The 25064-nt window shown below is 34.7% G+C and overlaps 1 long non-coding RNA gene across 1 annotated transcript in view; it reads left to right on the forward strand.

The window, feature by feature from the left end:
• Positions 1-23025, forward strand: part of LOC119534190 — a 144537-nt gene extending 121512 nt beyond the window's left edge. The window contains exon 5 of the long non-coding RNA XR_005216977.1: positions 21909-23025. This is a non-coding gene — a long non-coding RNA (uncharacterized LOC119534190). The remainder of the gene's footprint in view (positions 1-21908) is intronic.
• Positions 23026-25064: the final 2039 nt, after the last annotated feature.

The raw sequence follows: 25064 nt of genomic DNA on the forward strand, positions 1-25064 counted from the left end.
ATAGAATTGCACAACATTAAAGCAAAGTAACAGTGTAAAATATTAAATACACAAGAGTTTTTAAAGAAGACATAAAAATGAAAATTTTAGAACAACTCTAAATTCAATGTGTATCAGATCTATCTAGAACTGAGAGTGCTATAAATTACACGTTAAATACTTCTGATTCACTTAATCAGGAAAACTTCAAGAAGCAAATATCTCAGTATAATTTGCACTAGAGAACATTTGTTACCAAGCAGCTGGCAAAATATGTAAAGAAGATTATTCTCATTAAGGCTTTAAAATCTGCATTTTTAAGACCATTAAATGAAGTTAATCTTAATTTGCATGATGCTACTAATCCATTATCTGTTTTAGAAGGTAAAACACAAGTCTAATGTTTCCTAGATGAACCAGAACATTCACAGAATGATGAAAAGAATACCAGCCCACTGAGTATAAAATTAGATTGCTGAATGACTGTGGCTGGCTGGGATTCTGAGGTCATGATGACTCTTCCTTATGCTAAGCAGATGAAATGTCAGAATAAAATCATAGCCTGGCTTTAGTTATGAATATTAAATTAGGTGAGATAAAAAACCTTTTGAAGTGTCTTGTACAATGATTAAAGTTTGTATCTCCTTATTCTTATCCAGGGGACCGGAAATCTTTTCATACACCAGGAAGACAACTTGCTAGCTAAGCTGAATTTAAATGAGTTTGTACTCACCCTACGGGACCAGTGAGGCATCATGTCAGTGCAGTTAGTTTACAATTGTTAGCAGGCTACTTGATGCACATCTTGTTTTACTTTCATTGTTAATGTTGTAAGTGAGAGAAAGTAACTCATACAAGAGCCAATGCATCATTTTGTACATAATTAACCACAATTTTATTTCTTCTTCCATAACTTCCCCAATTGGCAGAACCCATTGAAGTTGGGAGCAGGGGGTGGAGAATGGATCAAATATTGATGAAGGGTGAATTCAAATGTGCCATATGTTTGGGAAACTTAAAATAAAAATTTAAGCTGAAATTTGGATGAGGGAAGGGGAAGAAATTACTGTGACATCTTGACATTTTTCATACTTGACTGTGTTATAGCCTAACTCCATAAACTGAGGAATGTCAGAAAGGAAGCAGTTAAATGTGTTCTTGGTTTTCAGTTTCTCTATCTTTTTTCTTATTGTAAAGATAGGAATGATGACTTCAAAGCTCATTTTGTATAAGAAGTGGGTCCTAAATCTAATAATTACTTTTAAGCATAGAACTCTTAAAACATTGATTCATAAATTCCTGGTCTACTTCATTCATTGTAGCTCAGTGATATCATCTATTGCCCAGTTTCTGAAATTTGGTATATTAACACTTTGAGTGGTAAGGAAATTTGATTTAAATTTTTTCCTTTATGTCACAGTATTGGGATAGATGAATCTTTGCAGAACTAAAAACTTCAGAGCTCAGAGCAGGAACTGCACCCTTCACATTTTTTTCTTCCATTAAGCTTTTCCTGGAAGAAAGTGAAAATCCAGGGTCTTCACTTACATAGCTTTCTAGATCTCTCTCAATTCTCTGTCTCTCATACCCTCTCTGTCTTTCCCTAACAGCCATCATCTTCCATACCTTTAATCAGATGAAAAAAATATATTTCAACTTATAAATATGCACACATGGCTTAAAACATTTTAAAAAGATTGTATCAAAATTATGAGACACCAGCATTGCCTAGTTCTGAGATAATGAATTTGTTCATTAAATACTCTAGGGTTCTATTTACATGTTTAGATTTACATTATATAACAGTAGGTAAAATGTGTTCTGGGCTCTGCATTAATTTTTATATTAATAGAATATGAATCATGGTTCCCAAATTCATTTTTATATACCCAAATATATCTTCCTAATTAGTTTTAATAATTTTCTTCTATGAAATTTTAAATGTATCTTTGGATATTCCCCTCCAGTCAATTTTATTAAAGGACTGCTTCTCTTTTAAGGAGCTTGATTCCATGTATCATCTTCTGAAGGCCTTTCTTAGAATTTTATTAGGTGCCTAGATTTCAATTAAGTGTAGTCCAATGTGCTGTTTTAAATGTGAGAAAGATTAATGTAACCAACAGTTTGAAAATAGTATTTGATGGGACCAAATTCTTGAAGGAACATAAAAAACCATAGTACTGCTTTAAAATGTTAGGTAATAATATTTCTTTAAGTTAAGCTAGGTTATATTTTAGAGACAAAAGCAAAGGAATAGAGAACAATGGATGGAAAACTCTAACCAAAAAATAATCTTCATTTTCTAGAATGTTAGTTTCTACAACCTGGTTGTACAATAGAATCATCAAGGGTAGTTTTTAATAATAAAGATATCTAGTTCACAACATTCTGGAAATGGAATCTCTAGGAATCTGTTTTTTTCTAAGAAATTTCATCAATGGTAGTTACACAGTGATTCTGTCAAGAAAAAATAGACCAGGAATTTATGTATCACTGTTTAAGAGTTTTTGTTTAAAGGTAATTATTAGATTTAGGACTCACTTCTTATATGTAATCAGCTTTGAAGTCATCATTCCTATCTTTACAATAAGAAAAAACATAGAGAAACTGAAAACCAGGGACTTTCCAGGACCCATCAGAGCACTGAATTTGCAGCGCAAACTGCCACTCTGAAATCTGTAGAAACTGGTGCATCCGGAGAGATAAAGCCACTATGATCTGCTTACCTGGAACAAAAGATGCAGAGGCCATAAACCCACAAGAACACGTAAATGACAATTTTGGTGAATTGCTCAGTGTGTGCTAGAATGAGAGGGAGAAAGTCCTGGAGTCCACAAACTCAGGGTTCTCCAGTGCCTCTTGTGGACTTTGCCTGTAGGAACTCCACCAGTTTCTCATAGTGAGGGCCCGAGAAAGATGCTCTCATGGCTCTGGCAAGGAGAAGAGAAAAGTAATCATTATGAAATATGCCCTGATCCTTCTCCATAATAAAGGAATACTCTCAAGGGGAAATTATTTTGCCAGACAACAATTTTGAGACCTACTATAACCCCCTCACCCCTTCAGCCTTCTTAATTCACCTAAGTGGGGAGAAAACAGCCAACAGGAGTCAGGAACTCTGTAGCCACATAAGAAAGTTAGGAGGCAGTAGGAAAAAATTTTATACCGTTGGAGAAATAATTGTGAAGGTCACAGCTCCATAACAAAGTCTCACTAAAAGAGTGAGAATTAATTGGAAGATTAGAGTGGGCTTCCCCTCCCCACACTCTGTTAGCACACCAGAGGGAAATAAAAAAAGAAAAAAGAATGAAAAAACTATAAGAGAATACCCAAAATTATACCCCAAGGTATAAAATGTGTTTAATTGGAAGACCATAAGGAGAATAAAGAATGGAACAGAAGAAATATTTGAAGTAATAATTACCAAGAACTTTCCAAAATCAATGTCAGACACCAAAGCCATAGATCCATGAATATTAAAAAAAATGCCAAGCAGAACAAATACTAATAAAAAATATCTGCACATAAGCATATTATATTCAAACTGCAGAAAATCAAAGGTAAAGGTAAAATCCTTAAATAATCCAGAAGAAAGAAATTGCCTTAGCTGTAGAGGAAAAAGGAAATAAGAAAACAAAAAGAAAGAGTAGAGCAAGGGAAATATTTTTAAAAAATGTGTAAGGATAAATATATCTACATGTTTAAATAATTAAAAAAAAAAAAAAAAAAAACCCATAGAATTCCATATCCAGTGGAATTAGTCTTCAAAAGTGAAGTACTGAAATAAAGAGCTCCTCAGACAAACAAAAAGTGAGGAAATTTATTGTCAGCAGATCTACCTTGCAAAAAATCTTAAAAGAAGTTCTAAAGGCAGAAAAAAAATGTTAGTCAGAATACTGGCTCTACATACAGAAAGAGTGTCAGAGGATTAAATGAAGGTAAGATAAAATCTTTACATTTTCTTATTCTTAATTGAGATAAAAGATAACTCCTTATTAAAGTAATAATAGTAACAATGTTTTAGGGATTAAATAATATAGATAAGTGAAATCAATAAAAACAATATCAAAAGGATGAAAGGGAAGAATTGGGAATAACTCTCCTATAGCATATCTGTCCCAATAAAAATGTCTACTGGGAACTCTTTAGTGTAAGCTTTTTTTAAAACAGAATAATTGGTGTGCTTAGAAAGGAGATAGAATGGATTCATATTAAGTGCTCAATTAAAACCAGAAAAGAAGATAAAGAGTGGAGAAAGACACAAAGAACAAATTCAATGAGTAAACAGTCACAATCATGCAACGATGTCAATAATCACTTGAAATGTGAATAGTGTAAATATACGAGTTAAAAGACAGGGATAGTCAGAGGAGATAAGGAAACATGATCCAACTATTTAGTGTCTAAAAGAAAACCATTTTACTTATAAAGACTCAGATATTGTGCTGGTTTGAAACTATTATAGACCCCAGAAACACCATGATCTTTTAATCCAGTCTTATTGGGTGGAATCTTTTGATTCAGTGTCTCCATGGAGATATGACTCACCCAACTGTGGATGACACCTTTGATTAAATTATTTCCATGGAGGTGTGGACCCCGACCATTGAGGGTGATCTTGATTAGTTCAAGAGCCGACACAGACGCTGATGCTTAGAGATGCTTGGAAATGCATACAGAAGGATGTTTGGAGATGCTAAGCCAATAGATGAAGCCCAGAATTTGCCCAGGAGAAGCTAAAAGAGGACTCCCAGATGCTTAGAGAGAAATGCCCCAGGAGGACCAAGCAGTGTGTTGAGAGAAGCTAAGAGAAATTGAATGCCAGAGACATTTTGGAGAAAGCCATTTTGGAATACAACCTGGGAGCAAAGGACCAGAAGACACCAGCCATGTGCCTTCCCCGCTAACAGAGGTATTCTGGACACCATCGGCCGTTCTTCAGTAAAGGTGTCCTCTTGTTGATACCTTAGTTTGGACACTTTTATGGCCTTAGAACTTAGGTTATTTGTAACCTAATGAATCCCCTTTATAAAAGCCAATCCACTTCTGCTCTTTTGCATAGTGGCAGCTCTAGCAAACTGGAACAGATATAATGATAGCAAAAGAATAAAGAAAGATACACTATGCTACAACTAACCAAAAGAAACCTGGAATAATTATATTAATTTCAGACAAAGAAGACTTCTGAATGAAGAAGATTATCAGAGGTAAAATAAGGCATCAAACAATGCTAAAGAGTTCAATTCTCCAAGAAGATAAAAATCCTAAATTTAAGTGGTAGCTTGAATTATGTATCCTGACAAAAGACATGTTCTTGATATCAATCGGCATTCCTGTGGGTGCAAAGCTATTTGGAAAAAGGACCCTTTTATCATATATTGTCAATTAAGGGGTGGGCTCATTTGTTAATGAGATATTCTTATAATTGAGAATTTTCATCCCCAAGATTGACTTTAGCATTCATATTCTAAACTCTTGTTTAACAGATAACAAGTCTGAAGACACAATGGGTAAAATGGCCTGCCAGTATAAATAAAGCTATCAACAGAGTCTGGATTACAATACAGATCTCTGGGCTCTCAATTCTGTGATCTTTTCACCTGACAATATTATTCTTTTTTTCCCTCTTCACCTTCTTTGCTATTCTCTTGGCCCTAAGAATAAATTAGGATAATTCCTCCAGGCGTGTTCCTGTGAATAGTCTAGAATAAAATTAGAATAATCTACAAATATGTATCTTTATAAAAATGTCATAGCACTGGAGGATGTTTTGAAATAATGCTTTGAAATGTTTAGAAATTAATTTTTTCAAATATTTAATGTTTTCAAATGAAAAGGTGAATAATTCAGTTTTGATGGTATCTTGCAATACATGTCTGATATTTTTATTTTTGAAATATTATAAGTGATATCAGCCAGAGATGGCCTATAATTAGCACCTGTACTAGCCTAATAGATGGTAATGGCTCATTTGTAAGTTTTATAACCTAAGGGTTTAATATTTCACTGCAAAGATTCTAATAAGCTTTGATACGAGAAAAAAACTAATGAGGAATCAGGTGACTTTTTATAGATTATTGAGTAAATAGCACCCATTTAAAACAGAACACATTTCAGTACCAGGAGATTATATAAATGTTAAAAAGACCTCTCACTTTTTTTTTTTCAATTAACTACTTGGAATTCATTCACATTTATAGTTTCTTATCAATTTTCTGGTTGTTAAGAGACTGTAATTGTGTATTGCAAAAGGTTGTTGAACACATTTCCTTAATAGAAAGCCTACTGAGATCATTTAAGTTCCATTTCCTTATCAGTGTCTCCATTTCTTTTTGATTCACACTCCTTATAACAAACTTCTCATAGAAAACAATTAATAGGTGAATCAAAATATTGTTTTTATATTTAGCATCTTATAAAATTTTTATTTAATTTTTGAATAAACTAATTTTCTAATTACTTAGTCTAACTGATTTTTTATATATGTAGCATGTAATTACACTATTTATTAAATATGGAATATTTTTCAAGCACTTTTACTCTAGGACACTTGGAATATTTTCTTGCCTTCCTGTTAGAATCATGTCAAGCTAGTCCCATGTTATGAAATGTCCCCCATTACAAAGCTCTTCAAAATATCCCTCTGACTACAGCATTTTGACCTACCTACCTCTGTATGCCTCAGACCATTCTGTAGAATCAACTTCTCCAAAGTGAGGAGCATGCCTTCTCTGACAACCCTTTCGTATCTTCTTTGAAACAACCGATATATAGCAGTGCATGAAATGGTGGTGGAATATTCCCTTTGATTTCAACTGATTCCAATAATAAGCAAAGAAAATGATGTTTACTGAGAAATTATACAGACACGAAACACTAGCAGAAACCAGTCTTTCAGAAGACCAGGGTGAGCAACCGTGCGGTTGCTGATTTTTGTTTACTGGAAGGAAATAAAAGCTAAAGGAACTGACTCATAAGAAAAATGCCTGAGAGCATGAGTGACATTGTTCCCTCTCTTACAGAGGGCACTTTCAACTGCAGAAGTAAGACTAAAATGAAATATGAAAATTAAAAATAAAAACTGAAATACAAAATTTGAAAATGTTGAAATATATTAAATAAAAACAGCTAGAAGAGGAAATGTGGATAAAAGTAGGAGTCTATGTAAATTTGTTTTTTAGCTGTAGGTCAACAAAAATCACTTAACAATGAAGCCACACACACACACACACTCACACACTCACACACACACCTCCCACAAACAAAATTACATGCAAATATCATCACTAAGAAAAATATTTAATCAAAATATAATCTAAGCATTTTGGCTTTAGTTCCAATATAAGCTCAGAATTCTTCACGTTGGTCTTACAAGAAAGAAAATGTTGAACAAACTGAAAATCAGTGATGTAGCTTGGACTTATCAGAGATTTGAGGTCACAGGACAAACTGAAATTTCTATATCTGGAGACACAGGTGAGTATAGAGAAACACAGTCAAGATTAGCTTATTGGAGCAGAAGCTGCATGAGTCAAACACTGGTGGGGCATTTAAATGGTGATTTGATGAATTTTGAAAGCTGAATGTGGACTAACAAGAATGAGAATTCTTAGAGAGCACAGTCTTATGGGAGACTTTGGGGGCTTTACCTCCAGGTAGATCCAAGAAAAGTAAACTTTTATTTTTGACAAGGGTAGGGGAAGATTAATCATTTTGAAATACCCTCAGTGCATTCTCCATAATAAAGTCCTCCACTCTAGTGAAAAAAGATTTACCAGAGACTTTATACACACGTGCGTCTCTTTGCTGTATAAGAGCTTTGTAATGGGGGACATTTAGTAACATGCGACTAGCTTGAAGTAACAATAGATGAGAACTTACCAAAATTAATGACAGGCAGCAAACCTCAGATCCAGGAAGCTCAGACAACACCATCCAAGATAAATATCAAAAAATCTATATGTAGGTATATCATATTCAAACTGCAGAATACAAAAAGGAAGTTTATAGCATTAAATGCATATTGTAAAAATGAAGATAGAGCTAAAATAAAAAATTTAGGCTTACACTTTAGGAAGCTAGTAAAAGGATGAACAATTTAATCCTCAAAGAAGCAGAAGCAGCAGCATAATAAGAATTAGAGCAGCAATAAGTTGAAAACAGGAAAATAATAGAGAAAATGAACAAACTAAAAATTGCCACCTCAAAAAATCAATAAAAATTGATAAATGTCTAAGTAGCCCAAGCTAGAAAATAAGAGAGAAACAAATTACTAATAACAGAAATGAAAGAGGACCATCACTACTGATTCCTTGTATATATTAAAAGGATAATAATAGAATACAATGGATAGATCCATGTCTACAAGTTTGATAACTTGTATGAAATAAAACAATTCCTTGAAAGGCTAAACTACTAAAACACGTACAAGGAGAAACTGAGGATCTGACTCTATAGCAAATATCTACTTAAAAATTGAAACAATAACCTTCCAAAAAATAAAGTATCAGGCCAGATGATTTCAATGGTGAATTCTGCCAAAATTGAAGGGAGAAATATTACCAATTCTTTAACAATATTTTCCAGAAAGTACAGGCATAAAACTTTGCATCACATAGAATAAACTTCAATGTATGCAAATTAAAAGAAACCAAATAAACATTTAAGAAATCAGGATATGCCAAGTAGGAATGCAGGCTGTGACAAAAATTTTTACTGTATTATAAATGTATGAACAAACTTCACTAAAGACTGTAGGTAGGAAATATGCTGACCTAAGCAAGTTGGGAAATGAGTGGAGACTATAAGACTAAAGGCAGAAGAAAGTTCATACAAGCACTGAATGCGAATTGAGAAAAGTGTTTTCCATAGGGGCATGGTTGACAATTTTAATACGGTACCACATGTATATTGGAGTGAGAATTTACAGATAAGCAAAAGGGGTAAGCTAAAATGAATCATGTGATAATGGACATTGTTCTAGTTTGCTAATGCTGCAGAATGCAAAACACCAGAGATGGATAGGCTTTTATAAAACGGGGGTTTATTTGGCTACACAGTTACAGTCTTAAGGCCATAAAGTGTCCAAGGTAACACATCAGTAATCGGGTACCTTCACTGGAGGATGGCCGATGGCGTCCGGAAAACCTCTGTTAGCTGGGAAGGCACGTGGCTGGCGTCTGCTCCAAAGTTCTGGTTTCAAAATGGCTTTCTCCCAGGACGTTCCTCTCTAGCAAGCTTGCTCCTCTTCAAAATGTCACTCACAGCTGCACTGAGTTCCATCTCTGAGTCAGCATATTTATATGGCTCCACTGATCAAGGCCCACCCTGAATGGGTGGGGCCACACCTCCATGGGAGTATCCCACCAGAGTCACCACCCACAGCTGAGTGGAGCACATCTCCATGCAAACAACCTAATTCAAACGTTCCGACTTAATCCCCACTATTCTGTCTGCCCCACAAGATTGCATCAAAGAATATGGCTTTTTCTGGGGGACATAATACATTCAAACCGGCACAGACATATAAATATAAACTCATGTTTAGCTTAATATGAGTAGATAGTTTCATGTATAAATATTTCTAGATATATGTATACATACAGTTTAATATATACACATATGTTTCTTTGCTGTGTAAGTTGAGAGGGCCAAGAAACAATGATCCTCCAGTACCAACAGGCATACTGAGCACCTGTATTTTGGTTTTTACAACCATTCTGCAATAAAAGGAACCAAGTCTTAGAGAAATGGCTCATTCCAGGACAAGGGTAATATTTTACTTTTCCTGAATGCTGAAGCAAATACCATGCAATGGGTTGGCTTAAACAATGGGAATTTATTGGCTCATGGTTTTGAAGCTAGGAGAAATACAAAATCAAGGTGTCATCAAGGCAATGTTTTCTCCCAGAAGACTATGGCATTCTGGGGCTAGCTGCTGGAGATTCTTGATCCTTGGCTTTTCTGTCGTATGATAATGCATATGAGGCCTCTTCTGGCTTTCCCCTTCTCTTCCATGTTCCACTGATATTTAGCCTCTCACTGCTCCCTCTCACTTTGTTCTCTCTGTCTAACTTTCACATGTCATATAAAAGACTCCAGTAATCTGAATTAAAGCCCAATCTGATGTATTTGGGCCATACATTAACTGAAGTAACAATTTGAAGAGATCTTGTTTATGATGGTCCCTCACCCCTGAGAATGCATTAAGTTTAAGAACATGTTTTTCTGCAGTACGTAACTCTAAGCCACCACAGGCAAGAAATAAAAATTTAAAAAAATGATCCCTAACCATCTTGTAGTGCCAGAAATTAAGGAGGTGCTAAAAACAAATAAACAAACAAATATACTCAAACTCTACATTGATTGGTGTATGTCAAAGGGACACAGGAGCCAATTGAAAGAATTCTTAATGGCCAGAGCTGAAACAATTTAAGCAACAAAATCAGTAAGTAGTATTGGATTGTATCCTAAAGTATAACAAACATCCCTGAGTTATCAACATATAAAAATGATTTAATAAATAAACGGAGAGAAGAGACAACTTCCATTGCAGAAGAATTTTAAATAATTTATATAGGTTCTCCATCCTCAAACATGGGGGATATAAATCCCCACTCCTTAAGTTTTGGCTGTGTTTAGTAACTTGTTATTTAAATGGACCAAAATGGTTCTATATTGTTTACTTCTTCACAGTGCTTGCACCATTAGCCCAAAGCCCCAAAGTACCAAAAGTCAGTATAAATATAGAGACTGCCTCCTTTGTATATCCTGCAAAACTGCATCCAACATCTGCTAGCCATATTAGATAGGACAAATCCTGGGCTATAAAACACACCAAGCCACTGCTGCTCTTTGAAGCTGTCTGACCCAGAGACTCTCCATCTTGCTGTTGAGCAACATCATCTAGGCACAGAAACCCCTGTTTTATATTCCTTAAATAATACTGTAAAATGTTTGGGCTTAAACAATGGGAACATATTCCCTCATGGTTTTGAGGCCAAAAAAAGTATCCAAATCAAGGCATCATCAAGGCAATGCTTTCTTCCCAAAGACTGGCACTCTTGGACTGACTGCCAGTGGTCCTTAGCTCCTCTGTCACATGGCAAGGCACACAGCAGTGTCTGCTGCTGTTACATGGCAAGGGACATGGCAGCGTATGCTTGTCTCTCCCTTCTGGTCCAGGTTTTGTTGATTTCAGCTTCTTGCTTCCATGCTTTCCCTCTGTCTGATTTTCATTCTCTTATATAGGACTACATATATAGGACTGAAGTAGCCTCAACATAAGGTCCTACTGACAACAGGTTCACACTCAGGAATGGATTCACTTTAAGAACATGTCTTTCTGGATATGTACAGCTTCAAACCACCACAACCCCCTTCTCCAATTCCTTCATCCCATTCAATACTCCCCTGCCATTTTTGGGTGGAGGCCTAGCACTGCTGCTTCTGGAATTTCTCCTGCTATAGGCACTTCTCTTCCCAATTTACCTTTTGTCCAAGCACTGCCCAAATAAAACTTGTTGGGTACTACTACCGTCTCATGGTCTGCCTTTTCCTTGATCAGCTCCAAAATCCTCTAATTCACCACATGACTTCTTGTCAAAGAGTACAGTATTGAAAAGGGGTAAACAGTAACTTTAGGAAATCTGACAAATGCCACCTCAGCCAGGTGTCAAGGTGAATCCTAACTGTGACAAATAATATTTATAATATGTACCTGTTCCGGTTTGGATGTATTATGTCCACCAAAATGCCATGTTCTTTGATGCAGTCTTGGGGCAGATGTATTAGTGTCAATTGGTCGGAACCTTTGGATTAGGTTGTTTCCATGGAGATGTGACCCACCCAGCTGTAGGTGGTAACTCTGATAAAATAATTTCCATGGAGGCCCATTCAGCATGGGCCGTGATTAGTTTACTAGAGCCCTGTATAAGAGCTCAGACAGAAGGAGCTTATTGTTGCAACTTACAGAGACATTTTGAAGACAGCCATTGAAAGCAGAGTTTTGCTAATGCTTTGGAGGTACTAGCCAAGCGTTTGCCCCAAGAAGCTGACACAGAGACATTTTAGAGAACACCATTTTGGAACACAACCTGGGAGCAAGCAGACACCAACCATGTGCCCTCCCAGCTAACAGAGGTTTTCCAGATGCCAATGGCCTTTCTCCAGTGAAGGTATTCTATTGTAGATGCCTTACCTTGGACACGTTATGGTCTGAAGACTTTAACTGTGTAGCCAACTACACAATCCATTTCTGGTATTTTGCATTCTGGCAGCATTAGTAAACCGGAACAGTATCCTTGATATGACATGACGAAAATGGCATTTTAACTCTGTGGGTCTTTCTCTTGGAAATCTATAACACTAATTCAGTCTTGGTAATTGTTGTTAGTCAGACAAACACCAATAAATATATCCTCCAAAAATCCCTGACCAGTACTTCACAAACATATCAAGGTCATCAAAAACAAAGAAAGTCTGAAATACTTGCACAGCCAAGAGGAACCAAAGAAGACAAGATGACTAAATGTAAAATGGTGACCTGGATGAAATTCTTGTGCAGAAAAAGGATGTTATGTGATATCTAAGGAAGCCAAAAAAATTATGGACTTAATGTATAACTATGGGTTCATTAATTGTAGCATGTTTATCATATATAAGATGTTTTTAATAGAGGGAATATATGGGAACTCTGTCTTATCTTCTCATTTTTCCTTTACATCTAAAACTGTTCTAAAAAAATAACATCTATTTACAAAAAATGTAATCCAAAAATATTTGGGTGATAATAAAGGAAGAAATAAATAGAAACATGCTCTATTTGTCATATCATAAGTCAATCAAAACAGTCCAGGATTTGGATTTTTATGTGTATTATGTGAATTAAAGATATGTGAGGAAACCAAATAATTAAAAAATGCAAACCTTCCATATTCTGAAGTGAAATATATATACAACAATTATAAAAGCAGGCCTGATTGAAATATTTTAAAGAGTAAATACAGCAACATAGCATTAAAATGATAGCAGTAAGACAAAATGTTTGTCATATCAATACATGTGACTGGAATGAATTCATATTTTTAATGAGAAGGCTCCTAAATAAATTTTTATGGTTTCTAAAAATGGACACAACTAAAATCAGATGGCTTAAATCATTTGAAAATAAACTTAATGGCAAAAATACCAGAAAGATGCAGAAGAATCTTGATCATTCAGACACATATGTGTGTGTACATATATATTTAAATATCTTTTCCTGAAAACATACATTTTACATCTCTTATGACATATTCACCAGAGGGGGGAAAATTTAAAGACACCTCATATTGCATCCCAAAGAAATCCACAATGTATTCCAAATATGTAGAGAAAAAATTGCCCTAGAAGTTGATTGATAATGATTTTTAAATCCCTTTTAAATAAAGTTTTCCCAAACTGACTTCAGAAGGGATAGAAAATTCTATATATCTAACAAATTCCAACAGAGGGGCAACCTCCAAAATACTTGACCAGTACTCCTCAAAATGAGGACCACTACTTCTCAGTTGCCATAGAACAAATAATTTTGGCAAAGTTCTACTACCCATAAGTGACCAGGTCTAAACAGTTTTTTAGTTCATGCGTATGAAATAATATTAATATACAGAAAACTAAAAGAAACACCATGCAGTCCTCAATGAGCTTAACAAATAGAACATTGCTGACGTCTTTGAAGCCCTTTTATATTTTTTCTGAGAGGTAGAGGACCAGATAGAAATAGTGATTCCTACATGAGGATTTGGGAATTTTGCATGGAGAAATATGGGAGACATAGTTTTATGTCCCTGTGTTAGGATGTCAGCAACAGTAGATTTCAGTGAGCTCCAGGAGCCCACATAAAGAGGTCATGGTTGTAGTCACTATTGGAGGCCAAACTGTTTTTTGTTGAAATAGAAAATCTGCTTGGACAGATATGTGATGCTAGCCTGCCTTTTGCAATTTAACTTTATGGGCAACTTCCAGGGAAGTATGGGCTGTTGAGTTGTCCTAAAGTAAAGGTAAATTACCTAGGGATGCAGCTGTAGCTTCCTGTCTAACATTTTGGCAACTGATGGAGGCCAGATCACACAATAAAGACAATAGCTCAATTTGGAAAATCTAAGGGCATTTGGGTAGCATGTGGTCTCTCTTGAGAAATGCAACCCGTGCTTTAGTTTTCCAAAGCTGCTACGACAAATGCCACACGACAGATAGGCTTAAATAACAGAAATTTATTGGCTCATCGTTTCAGAGACTGGAAGGCTTGCTTCCTCCCAGGGTCACTAGTGTTCTGACTGGCTGGAGATTGTTAGGTTTCTTGGCTTTTCCATCACATGACAATATCTTCTTCTTTCTCTATTGTATCCTGTTGACTTCCAACTTCTGGGTTCTCTCCGTGGCTTTCTCTCTTTATTTGTGAATTTCTTCTGCTTGTGAAGGACTCCAGTAATCTGGATTAAGACCCAATCTCATTCAGTTGAACCACACTTTAATGACAAATAGCATTTTTAAGAGATCCAATTTACAGTGGGTTCCCACTTACAGGGATGTAGATTAAGATCAAGAGCATGTCTAAATTTGGGGTACATAACTCGAGCCATCACAGTGCCCTTGTGGATTTAGAATTTGCTAGTGCAAACATGGGAGGAAAATTTGGTTTGTAGGTGGCAGTATTTAGGGTCTTCTAGTGGCTGACTGTGGTTGAATTGTTGAAGAGCCCAGATAAGTGTGCATGTGACTTCATGGCCAAAAAATAGCCCAGTAAGTGTCACATTGCACGGTTGAATATAACCAGTGGACTACAGTGTCCCAAACTCATGATATAATCTAGAGTACACTTAACCAGGATATGATAGCCAGAAAGTCAAACAGTGGCATCTGTGTGGTATGGATGCTGTAACCTTGAGAAAAAGTGGTGAGAGGATACTGACTAGTATAGGCATAGTGTAGACTAGTTAGTGACCCTATTCCAGAGCTAAAGTTTAGGAGGCTCTTCAATGCTTAAAGCAGGATACTTCTAGCTTGGATCATTTTTAGTTTCTCTTTTCCACTTTCTGTCATCCACATTTGATGATGTGGGTCCTGGAGCAATGATCTCTACATCTGGCATAAGATAATCATTGGCATTTTAAATAAAATATCCTTTATAGTTTGAAATCTTTGGAAAGCTTGCTGTTTAGACAAATCATTGTCATCACTGTGCCAGTATATCTCTAGTGGTTACATGAAGTGCATTCAATAGTGAGGGACTCATAACTTATGATTTGCCCTCTGTCCAGCCTCCATTCCAAACAGACCCTAATATGTGAGGAGTCACCTACTCGCATAAAAAAGCAATGAAAGTATTTTGAGTGCATTTTGATAAAAGGTGGTGGGATTAAAAGGCCAGGAATTTTTCATAACGAGAACCACTGTTAAGAGAGAGATCAATCTGTAAGAACTGTCTATTATATTGTAATTTTAATAAGGTTTATTTAAATAGGCCATTATAGTGTTCTGTAAGACTAGCAGCCTGAAGCCAATAAAGGAGGTGTAAGTGCCATTGAACACCTTGTTCAAAAAGCCCAGTGTTATGCAATTTGCAAAGAGAAATGTGTAACTTGGTTGTTATCAAAAATGTTTGGGACTCTGAAAGGGATAAGCAGTATTTTGAGAAGGCTGTGAATAGCAGTCTCGGTGATGATATAATTCTGATATGAGTAAGTAAGATGCCTGTACAGGTATCTACCATAATTCAAGCATAGTTAATAGTCTCTTTAGAATGGAACAGTGGCTGTGAAAAGTTCATTTGCCATAGGCTGAGCTTCCCGGAGAGTAGCATCTTAGTGACTATGTGGTCACTGTTGTATTTTTCAACGTAAGGTGCATTGTCAGTTACTAAGTTAGCAATGAAGGAGGAAGGTGACGTTATTTGTTTTTCCAGGAATGTAAGGGAGATCCAATATTAGAAAATCTAATGATATCATTCAATGAATAATATTATTCAAAGAACATAAGATTCTCTCCATAAATACTGAAGAAGCATTTGCTAAAATACAATAGGGAAAGATGTATTATTCTTTATTATATAAATATGTATATTTTACTCTATGAACCATTACTACCCCTAATGGGAAGACACTAGAACAATTCTCTTTAAAGTCAAAATTAAGTTTAAAACACTTAAAACACAATTATTATTTAAAATTGTCTTGTAATTAGAAAATTTAAAGTATTAAGGATTATAAAATTTGGAAAATGGGGTTTATATTTTTCATTATTTGATGATGATTGATTGGGAAATCCAAGCTAGTCATCTAAAAATTTTTCAGAAACAAGAATTTATTTCTGTAGACTAAGTAAATATATATATATGTATATATGCGTTTATACTCACACATGCATGAATATTTTTATATATAATATATATAAATATATCTAGTATGCATACTTTAATAAATATATATATTTTTATATGTTCAAGCAACCACCAATTAAGTGACATAATGCAAAATCACACATTTACTTTAACATAAACTCATATATTACTCAAAGTAAATACTTTAAGAAATGTGTAAGATTCAATTTAAAATACTAAAATGACATTCTGCTGAAAAACACAATAAAAAATTGTCCTAGTAGGTATATAGAGAACACTCCATTTAACAACAGCAGAAACAATGTTTTTCAAGCAACCATGACCATTCACCAAGATAGGCCATATCCTGAGCCATAAAACAAACCTTAACATATTAAAAAGAATTTAAATCATATTGAGTGCATTTCTTCATAACGGACTGGAACTAGGAACAAATAAAATACAACAGGAAATTCTATAAACACACAAAAATTAATAATGCCTCAAAAATGTTCTCAAAAATATCTAACTACAAAAATTCAACCAAGATAAAATAGACAATCTGAGAGCCCTATGACCATCAAAGAAACTGAATTCATAATTTAAAAACTATTTCAAGAAGAAACCTCCAGACTGCTTCACTGGTGAATTCTATCAAAAATTTTAAAAACTAGATGCTATTTACACATTGCTTTCCAGAAACTAGAAGAGAAGGGGCATTACCTAACTTATTTTATGGGGACAGTGTTACTCTAATACCAAAACCAAACAAAGATAGTACAAAAGAAAAAAAAAAGAAAGAAAAAAAAATCAATAAAGATAGAAAGAAAATGAAATGCTAGTTTCTCTCATATTAAGACAAAAAAAAAAAAAAAAAAAAAAAAAAAAACCTCAAAAAGTATAAGTAACCTGAATCCAACAGTGTATGAAAAGAATTGTACCACATGACCAATTAGAGATTATTCCAGGGATGCAAGACTGGTTCAATTTGAAAACAAACATTGATCCACCGTATCAAAAAAAATAAAGAAGAATGATTGTATGATCATGTCATTGGTGCAGCAAAAGAAATAATTTGACAAAATCTATCACCCAGTCATGTTAACAACTCTCAGCAAGTTTAGGAATAGAGGGATCTTATCTGAACCTAGTAAAAAGCATCTATACAAACCCTATGGATAACATCATAGTTGGTACACACCTAGCAGAACATACACAGATCTATATGCTGAAAATTACAAAATGCTGATGAAAGAAATTGAAGAAAAATAAACCAAGCCATCCAATTAGAAAATGGACAAAGGATATGAGCAGACATTTCACCAAAGAAGATCTACAGATCCAGATCAATACATAAAAAGACATTCACTATCATTAACTATTGGGGAAATGCATACTAAAATCACAATGAGATATCAGCTCACGCTTATCAGAACAAATGAAATATAAAATAGGGACAACCACACATTCTAGTGAGGTGGCAGAGAAACTGGAACACTCATACATTTCTAGTGGTAATGTAAAATAATGGAAACCTGTCTGGCAGTTTATTAAAAATGAAAACAAAGAAATGAAGCTACTTAGTAATTGCACTCCTGGGCATTTATTCCAGAGAAATGAAAATTTGTGTTCACAAAAATCCTGTGCATGACTGTTTATAGCATCTTTATATAATAGCCAAATGTTGGAATCACTCCAGATGTCCTTCAACAGGTGAATGACTGAACAAACTGTGGTAAATACACCATGGAATACCACTGAGCAACAAAAAGGAAAATATTGATACATGAAACTGCATGGATGAAATTCCAGGAAATTATGTTGAATGGAGAAAGACTCCCAAGAAGTTATATACTGTATGATTCCATGCATATAACATTTTTGATATGCCAACATTTTAGAATGAATGGTAGATTAGTGGTTGCAGAGGCTAGATAGATGGGAGGGCTGGTGGGAGCAAGGTGGGTAACATGAGGATATCAGGAGGATTGCCAGTATTAGACCTGCTCAATAACTTAACGCTAGTGGTGAAGTCACAAATCTACACAAGTGACAAAATTGTATAGAATTTAACATATGCACACACACACACATGCACAACCTAATGCACAAAAAAATTGGGGAAATCTGAACAAGATCCATGGATTTTAAAGTCAATATTCTGGTTGTGATATTATACTATGGTTTGCAGAAACTACCATTGGGCGAAACTGGGTAAGTGTGCAAGGGATCCCTCTGAATTGTTTCTCACAATCGCATGTGACTCTACAATTATCTCTAGTAAAACAACTCAAAAAACATAAAAGACAAAATATAATATCCTGCTACCCAAACTATGTAAACAAATGGAACAACATGCCATGTTCTTTGAGAACCACTTATCTTGAAGATTGCAAGTTTCCCTAAGTTTATATATAAATTTCTTATGGCCCAATAAAATACCAGAAACAATATCTTGGCATTAGAACATTAAAAAAAATTCTATATAAAAAAGTCAAACCAGTAAATACACCAAAAAAAGAAGAGAAATTATCTGTGCAGATATAAAATTGATTCCACAGCTACAATATGTTAAGAAGTGTATGCATAGATGGACAGAATAGAAAGTCCAGGAATAAAACCAAATATACATTGAATTTAATGTGTTACTATATCAGTGGCATTTCAAATCAACATGGAAAATTTATTCAATAACTGGCATTGGGACAACTGGCTTGTCATTGTGAAAAAGCAAAGTTGAATCTCTTCTGTCTTAGTTTCCCAAAGCTACTAGGCCAAATACCACATGACAGTTTGACTTGAACAATGGGAATTTATTGCCTCTGATTCAGAAGCTAGAAGGCTTGCTTCATCCTGGGGTCAGTTGAGATCTGGCTGGTCGACAATCCTTGGGTTCTTTGGCTTTTCTATCACATGGCTATGTCCTTTCCTTTCTCTTCTCAGTTCTGTTGACTGGCTTCTGGCTCCTCCCCATGGCTTTCTCTCTTTATGTCTGAGTTTCTTCTGCTTTTAAAGGACTCCAGTAATCCAGATTAAGACTCACCCTTGTTCAGTTGTTCTTCAATTTAGCTAAAAATAACTTCTTCAGGAGGTACTATTGACAATGAGTTCACTCCCACAGGAATGTGAATTAAGTTTAAGAACATGTCTAAATTGATGTACATATATTTAGCTGTCACACCTTCTTCTACACTTCAAAAATTCTAAATGGATCCAAAATTTAAATCTGAGCAATGAAATCACAGACATTCCAAAAACTATGGGATACTTTTCTCATCATGTTGAAGTGGATAAGTATGATACAATAACTAGATATCATGAAAATAAAATTGTTAACTTTGAATATATTTCAAATATCTGCATGAAAAAAGTCATAAACTAAAATGACAAGTAGAGAAATGGAAAAATATTTGCAACTTATACCACATATAGAGGACTAAATTCTATAATTCATAAATAAATAGGAAAAATCATTATGCTATATCCATTTATAGAACACAAAAGAAAGAATATGAGCAGTCAGTTCAATTCAACATCAATACAAATAGCTTTCAAATATATAAAACATTTAATCTCACTCATAATAAAAAATTAATATTAATATAATAGATGCCATTTTTTAGTTTAGACAACAGCAAATTTTGGTAACATACTTTTAGAGGGGGTGAAAGTAGACCCTGTCTTACTTTGCTGTTTCAGAATTCAACTAAAATGCAGTTAGAAATATTTAGCAAAATTAAGAATTCACATATTCACTGACTCAGCAAATGATAAACTATGTAAATATGATACAGATTTACATATGTGTATACATATACCTATACATGCAGGTGTTCAAAGGAATATAGAAGCTGAAAATATAATTATGTGAAAAATTTCAAGGTACATTGCTAATTGAATAAAGCTATGTACAGAATATTACATATAGTGGGCTATCTTTGGGTGTATAATTGTATACATTCATACAAATGTATAAGAAAATATGCCAATACATGCCTAAGATATCTTTGATAGTATCTCTGAAAGCATTCAGAAGGTCTGGCAATGGTGATAGCCTCAGGGGTAAATAATGATTAACTCAAGTGGAAGTCAGGTGGAGGCTTATTTTTCCATACAGTATCATGTATATGTATTACCAATGAAAAAAATTGATAAAATGTAATTAAATATAAAAAGAATTAGAAATTTTTAATTGCTATCACTAGTACTTTATCTCCTTTGCATCAAAATAAATTATTAATGCTTTAATTTGTTTTTTCTCTTGCTAAATACAGAATATATCTTAGAGGATCTTGCCCTAATTGTATTCCAGGAGAAATACATCTTTAAACTACCTTTTACCCATTTGTTCTTTTCCTATTTCCATGACCGTGGATTTAAATTTCACATAATTATGTAGTTCTGTCTTTAGATGGGCTATTTTTGTTCTTTTTTATATACTCTATAAACATGTAGAAATATAGCTGGAATTATTTCCAAAAGTAACATTGTGACTTTCTTGACTCAATTACCATTTGAACTTACTTTTCTGCGAACATTCCTATTTATTATCATTAGTAAATATCAATTTCTTGAAGCTTATTATTTTAACAAAATAATTTCTTTTGCCTCATCCCCCATTTATATTTAGGAAATCCTCAATGCCTCGGATGTCTTTAATTAATCCCTCATTATATAGAGAGCATTGCTAATTTCTTTATCCTTATTTGATTCATTTGGAATGGCATCACTAGCCTTTTTTATGTGACTTCTTTGTAACTTACTATTCATCTAAAAAGTCAAGATTGTATGTAGTTATCTGCTCAACAGTAAAGAAACAATTTATTTTTTCTATTGGAAGTTTTCTTTTTTAACTGTTTCCTTACTAGCTGGAGGAAGACTTAATTATATAGGCATAATAACCATTCACAATTTTTAGAAAAATTTGGTGGAGCTATTTTCAAAGTAATGATTGTTCTTTAATTTCTTCCTCTTTTTTATGGCTGCCACCTTCATTTTATGTTCATTCCTACTACTTCTCAAGCTGCCTTTCATATTTTGCATTTTCTACATATTTACCTTAAAGTAGGTGATTTCTTTAACATTCTTTTTACTTCTACTAGTTAATGAAAAGTTTGTCTTTTCTATTATTAAAAATATTTCTTTCCTTTAATCTATAATCTACTTCCTTTCTCTATTAATAATTTTAATTTCAACAATTTTAGGATGCAGAGCTATGCTTGAATGAAAATGAATACTGAAATTAGACAAAGGCATCAGTTGCCTGTCTTGAAATTTTTATGGTATTACAATCAAGATAAAGTCTAAACTTTATTTCAAAAAAATACACCTTGATGGTGACTAAAATATTGGTAATATTCAGAAAATAACTTTAAGAACACTGGCAGAGACAATGTGATGTGTTTTCTACACCATGTTCTTTTCTTGGGCAAGTAAGATGATCATAATTTACAACATCCTTTATAGTTAGCTTGGAGAATAAGTTTGTGTGCTCTAGTGATATAAGCCAATTACAGCCCTGACTTTTAAAACCATCTGACACATTTTTTCATCTTTCTTCCCCTCCCAGAATGACCTCAACATACATGTGTTTCAGATGATGTAGCTACAGGAAGAGAGGAGCCTGCATCTCTAAATAGCTATTTGGAGAAGACCTGCCCTGGAGAATCACCGGACTCCACTGGAATATAATATGTTTCAGAAATAAACCTTCTTGTATTCAACTACTAAGATGTTTACATAGCTAATTACAACAGTTTTAATTACTCTGATTAATGCAAAGATAAAGTAAATATTTTATACAATTTTTCTTAAGTTAAAACAACATGTAAGTACTGATATTTTAATATACATTAATCTTGAGACAGCTGTTTCAAGATGCCCCTTGCAACCATTTCTTACATGAAGGTATGATTCATTTGTTTGAAGGACCATCTCAATATATCTTGGGCTATCACCATCCCACAGAAAAGCAGTACATCCACACTAGTAAGACCTGATAAAAAATACTACTTCTGTAATGGCCTTCCTGGAAGGGACTTGAAATATAGGTCCAGATTCACTGTGGGACAAAATGACACAGCATGACATGTTGAGGGAACTACACAAGCAAAGATAAAAAGATGAATACTTGGAGACAATAAAGGAACTACACTTCATCAACACATTTCTCCAGGAAAGTCCTGGGAAGAAAATTTAGATTAATAGATTATAGGCACTTCATGGAGGACCTTGAGTATTTGAATATGGAATGAAAATTAGTAGACAGTGGGAAATCAAAATATTTTTGGACAAGGTGGTGTTATGATAGCTGTGCTTTGGAAAATTAATTTGTCAATTGAATTGATTGCATAAGGAGAGGGTAAAATGTTGAGACAGAGTGGGATGTTATTGCAATTATTTAGGCAAGAATTAATGAGGAAACTGGAAATTAAATAATGAATTAATGTAATATTGAGGAAATAAAATTCATAGTGTTTGATAACTGAGTGTCTGTTGAAGGCATTAGATATAAAAAGTGAAAGAGTATCAAACTTTTTTCCTTAAAAAAATCAAGTAGTTTGGAGAGAAAATATTCTGAGTACACTTCTTAATATACTGACTTCCATAAAGATGAATTAAAATCTATCTTAGATACAATAAAAAAAAATTCCCAGTACAGTTCATGCATTAAATGTTTTAAAAAGATGATCACTATAACAATAAAATAGCTAAATTTTATTGTTTGCTGTGCTATATTACTGTGTCATGTGCTTATTATGTATTATGAAAATCGACATGCTAAATTTACATGAATATGACAGAGATGATACTATGTATTTGACAAGCCTAATTTTATTTTCTTCTTTCTGGGTATATAGGAAGTCTACATTTTTTAGCTGCTTTGGCATTTAGATGAGAGCAGTTTTCTGTACTCCTTATTACCCATGGTGTTCTTGGAGGAAATGTATACAAGATAGTGACACTATAGATCAAAAGTTGTAAGAGAACCCTGATTAATATGTCAGAGTGAGGTGCTTCAGGGAAGCAGTAGGATCTTGTGGCACCCTGGTGGCCCCCTCCCCCATTTCCTCACCAGCTGGGTGCAGAGCCAGATCAGCCTCACAGTGTGGATCCCTGGTCCCAATTCCAGACAGAGCAGAGTAACTATTGTGCAAATTCTTATGGTTGGCCCAATCAGCCTGGTGGTGGTCCAAGGGCCTCATGGTCCCAAAACTTTCCCTGCATTTAGAAGGTGGACTGCTGAGCTCTCTTACAGAATGCTGTGGGAGAACAGTAAAGTCATGCTGCCTGAAACAAACACTGCAGTATCCAGGAGCATGAGGAAACTGCTCCCTAGGGAAGAGGGGCTATTCATTTCCATATAAATGCCCAGTACAAGAAACATCACAGAAAGGATCAGGGAGGCCCTTATGCTTTGACCTAGAGTTATTCTCCAAACTTATTATAAGCCCTGAAAGAGAGCACTCACACAGATCCATCTGCAAGGACTGGGAAAAGTGTTCTTTTTTTCCTTCTCTCTCTCTCTCTCTCTCTCTCTCTCTCTCTCTCTCTCTCTCTCTCTACCCTTTAGCTCTTGGCATTCAAGGAAAATTCTGTCATAATACCAGCTAATATAAACTTAAGGAACAGTTGCATCTGAATCTAAGTACCAGCGTTGACACACTAAAGTATCAAAATGTCCAGGTTTCAACAAAAGGTTGTAAAACATACAAAGAAACAGGAAGTGATGGTCCAGACAAAGGAGAAGATTAAAACATTAAAAACCAACAATGAAGATGATCAGACCTGAGACATACCAGGCAACAAGTTTAGAGATGGAAATTATGACAAGCAACCAAACAGGGCTGAAAATGATGGTAACAGAAGTTAAAAATTCCCCAGAAGGATTCAACAGCAGGTTGGAACTGGCAGAAGAAACAATCAGTGAACTTGAGGATAAGACAATTGAAATCATTGAGTCTGAGAAGAAGAAATTGAAGAAAGAATAAAAGTGAACAGAGCCTGAAGAATCACACTGAGAGAGGCTTGCCCATACCTGCTCATGGGTGTTGCAAAATTTCCTCAGTATCAGTGACTGTTGTGCAATCATCATTCTTTCCCTTTCTGAGGGAGAATATTTATCCTTATTATCCTGTATCATTTCCCCAATTGTCTGAGGTCTATGTGAAGATGGAAGTGGAGAGAATACTGTTAATCCTCTATTTTGGATGTTTATTAGTGTTCTGGTTTGGTAATGCTGCCATTTTGCAAAACATCAGAAATGGATTGGCTTTTATAAAGGGGGTTCATTTGGTTACAAAGTTATAGTCTTAAGACATAATAGCGTCCAAGGTAAGGCATCAACAATAGGGTACCTTTTTGCAGAAAGGCCACTGGCATCCAGAAAACCTCTGTTAGCTAGGAAGGCATGTGGCTGGCATCTGCTTGCTCCCAGACTGCATTTCAAAATGGCATTCTCCAAAATGTCATCTTTCAATGGCCATCTTCAAAACGTCTGTCTCAGCTACAGCTCTTCCTAAATGTCACTCTCAGTTGCTCTGAGATCCTTCTGTCTGTGAATTCCTTTATACGATTCCAGTGATCTATTTAACACCCACCCTGAATGGGCAGAGTAACACCTCCATGGAAATTATCCAATCAAAGTTCTTGCCCCACAGTTGATTGAGTCACGTCTCCATGGACTCACTCAATCAACAGGTTCCAACATATTCAAAACTAATAT

The sequence above is a fragment of the Choloepus didactylus genome, chromosome 5 (genome assembly GCF_015220235.1).
Source record: "Choloepus didactylus isolate mChoDid1 chromosome 5, mChoDid1.pri, whole genome shotgun sequence".
In the NCBI taxonomy this organism is placed as follows: Eukaryota; Metazoa; Chordata; class Mammalia; order Pilosa; family Megalonychidae; genus Choloepus; species Choloepus didactylus.